Source organism: Cynara cardunculus, unplaced genomic scaffold (assembly GCF_001531365.2).
Source record: "Cynara cardunculus var. scolymus isolate 2C unplaced genomic scaffold, CcrdV1 Un_Scaffold_1499, whole genome shotgun sequence".
Taxonomy (NCBI): domain Eukaryota; kingdom Viridiplantae; phylum Streptophyta; class Magnoliopsida; order Asterales; family Asteraceae; genus Cynara; species Cynara cardunculus.
Genome location: NW_020200783.1, coordinates 85,867 through 89,788, shown reverse-complemented (window position 1 = coordinate 89,788; position 3,922 = coordinate 85,867).

The following is a 3,922-nucleotide window of genomic DNA, read 5'->3' as shown; positions in this document are numbered from 1 at the left end:
CCCCTATATATACCTTATGGACAAAAAGCAAAGTGACAGGAACAAACATTGATTTTTTGAGGAGTCATAATTTTTGAAATAGGCACACAGTTTAGTCGATGCACGGGCAAGGGTGGGCAAGACGTGCGGGAACAGGCACGCGGCGTGCGGGAACGAGCGCCTCGTGTGCGGGAAACGGGCACGGCGTGTGGGAAACGGGTGACGTTCTCGTGATCGAGGCACGACGTGGGGGCTTGCGTGCTGGTCATCACGCATTTGGCTAACCTCTTCGTGCCACACCCCGTGCCTTGGGCGGCCACGAAGTGGGGGGGAGCTAGACCCCATGGTCCCCCCTATATATACCTTATGGACAAAAGCAAAGTGACAGGAACAAACATTGATTTTTTGAGGAGTCATATATTTTGAAATAGGCACACCGTTTAGCCAATGCACGGGCAAGAGTAGGCACGACGTGCGGGGAACGGGCGCGCGACATGGGGGAATGGGCCCGCGGCATGGAGGAACGGGCGCACGGCATGGGGGAACAGGCATGCGGTGTGGGGGAATGGGCGTGCGACATGGGGAACAGACGCAACGTGTGTGGGGAATGGGCGTGCCGTGTGCGGGGAATGGGCACGATGTGCAGGGAATGGGCGACGTTCTCGTGATCGAGGCACGACGTGGGGGTTACGTGCTGGGCATCACGCATTTGGCTAACCTATTCATGCCACACTCTGTGCCTTAGGCGGCCACGGCATGGGGGGGAGCCAGACCCCATGGTCCCCCCTATATATACCTTATGGACAAAAAGCAAAGTGACAGGAACAAACATTGATTTTTTGAGGAGTCATAATTTTTGGTAGGAGGCCGAAACGGGGTCGGATTTGGACGAAACTTTGCGTGAGCCTTCGGGGACATAAAAAAACAATGTTCCAACAAAAAAATATGGATTTCGGGTCGTGATTTTCCCAGGGGCTGGCCCAGGGGGCGAAACGGCACCGGCGGGCGTTTGCGTCCATTTCACGATCAAACGAAGCCTGTTTTGCACGAAACTTTGCATGAGCCCTCGGGAACATATTTAGACACTCCCCAAAAAGTTAGATGCACTTTGTTGGCTCGGTAGTTTCACGGTTCGGGTCCCGGGGAGCCGGGATTGCCAACGGAGGCGTTTACGGCCGCTTCATGATCAAACGGGCACGGATCTGGACGAAACATTGTGTGAACTATCGAGAACACATATGAACAATGTCAGGACACAAAAACCTTGTTACGAGGTCGGGATTCCAGGGCCTGGACGTCCCGGAGGGCGTGTATGGCCATTTCAGGATCAAACGGGGTCGGTTTTGGATGAAACTTTGCGTGAGCCTTTGGGAACATATACAAGGGCGATTCCCATCTTGACATGAGGTTTTTGGGCCGGGATTTATCAGTATGGGCCTCAGGGACGTCTTCGGAGGGGCTGTACGACCGTAACCCGAAGGCATGGGGTCGGATTTGTACGAAACTTTGTGTGACCCCTCCCGGATTGACTAGGGGCATGGTATGCTTGCTAGCGTCATGCGGGGACAAGGCACCGGGCGTGCTTGGCTTTCCTAGGCATGGATGGCATGCTTGGTACGTTGTGCGGGCATAAGGCTCCGGGCGTTCTTGGCTTGGCTTGGCCTGGTTTGCCTAGGCATGGCATGCTTGCTAGCGTCATGCAGGCACAAGGCACCGGGCGTGCTTGGCTTGCCTAGGCATGGCTTGCTTGGTAGCGTCATGCAGGCACAAGGCACCGGGCGTGCTTGGCTTGGCTTGGCCCGACTTGCCTTAGGCATGGCATGCTTTCTAGCGTCATGGGGGCACAAGGCACCGGGCGTGCTTGGCTTGCCTAGGCATGACTTACTAGCGTCGTGCGGGCACAAGGCTTCGGGCGTGCTTGGCTTGCCTAGGCATGGATGGCATGCTTAGTCGCGTCATGCGGGAATAAGGCTCCGGGCGTACTTGGCTTGGCTTGGCATGGCATGCTTGGTAGCGTCGTGCGGCCACAAGGCATCGGGCGTGCTTGGCTTGGCTTTGGCCGGGCATATGATCGCCAAAACCTCTGATGCCATAGCCCCTAGCTTCCCGACCACGGGTATGGGGGAGCAGCAGACCCCATGGTTCCCCAATATATACCTTATGGACAAAAAGCAAAGTGACAGGAACTAGCATTCATTTTTTGAGTTGTCATAATTCTTGAAATAGGCACAGCGTCAGGCACGGGCACGATGTGCGGGCAAGCCAAGCCGATGGTAGAGTAGTCAAGGGGCACGACATATGGGCAAGCCAATACAAGGAATCCAAGCCAAACGGGCAGGCCAATGCTAGGAATCCAAGGCACCGGGCATGCTTGGCTTGGCTTGGCCCGGCTTGCCTAGGCATGGCATGCTTGGTACCGTCGTGCGGCCACAAGGCACCAGGCATGCTTGGCTTGGCTTTGTCGATGACTATGATCGCCATAACCTCTGATGCCATAGCCCCTAGCTTCCCAGCCACGGGCATGGGGAGCAGCAGACCCCATGATTCCCCTATATATACCTTATGGACAAAAGGAAAAGTGGTAGAAACAAGCATTGATTTTTTCAGGAGTCATAATTCTTGAAATAGGCACACCGTCTGGCACGGGCAATGATCGGGCACGATGTGCAGGCAAGCTAATGCAAGGAATCCAAGCCAAACGGGCACGACATGCGTGCAAAGCCAAGGAAGCCACCAAGGCCACATCACTAGTATTGGGTGGCATGCGGGCAAGACAATGCAAGGAATCCAAGCCGAACGGGCACAGCATTCGGGCAAGCCAATGCAAGGAATCTAAGCCAAATGGGCACGCCATAAGCCCAGAAAGCCACCAAGGCCACATCAATAGTATTGTATGGCATGCGGGCAAGCCAATGCAAGGAATCCAAGCCGAACGGGCACAACATGCGGGCAAGCCAATGCAAGGAATCTAAGCCAAATGGGCACGACATAAGCCAAGGAAGCCACCAAGGCCACATCACGGCATGCGGGCAAGCCAAGGCACCGTGCGAGGAAGCCGAGGAGGCACGCTGCCTGTCGAAAGCGTTAGGGGCCAAGCATGGAGAAAGACTTGTGATTTTTTCTCAACACTTGTGAAAATTCTAAATACTTGTTATTTTTTCCCAACACTTGTGAAAATTCGTAAGACTTGTGATTTTTTCTCAACCTTGTGAAAATTCCTCCAAGTACGGGGACATAGCCTCCGAAAAATAGGCCAGAAGGGCAAATGAATATGGGGGACGTGCTTTGGGGTGAGGGACGAATCTGAGCGACGCAGGGCTGAATCTCAGTGGATCGTGGCAGCAAGGCCACTCTGCCACTTACAATACCCCGTCGCGTATTTAAGTCGTCTTCAAAGGATTCTACCCGTCGCTTGATGGGAACTGTACTTCAAGGCGGCCCGCACGACTCGTCCGTCGCACGGGCTTGGCCAACGACACGTGCCTTTGGGGGCCGAGGCCCCTACAGCTGGTTGGCAAATAGGCGGCAGGCACACGCATCGCTTCTAGGCCGGATTCTGACTTAGAGGCATTCAGTCATAATCCAGCACACGGTAGCTTCACGCCACTGGCTTTTCAACAAACCGCGATGACCAATTGTGCGAATCAACGGTTCCTCTCGTACTAGGTTGAATTACTATTATGACACTGTCATCAGTAGGGTAAAACTAAYCTGTCTCACGACGGTCTAAACCCAGCTCACGTTCCCTATTGGTGGGTGHASAAWCCAACAMTTGGYGAATTCTGCTTCACAATGATAGGAAGAGCCGACATCGAAGGATCAAAAAGCAACGTCGCTATGAACGCTTGGCTGCCACAAGCCAGTTATCCCTGTGGTAACTTTTCTGACACCTCTAGCTTCAAATTCCGAAGGTCTAAAGGATCGTTAGGCCATACATCTTTTC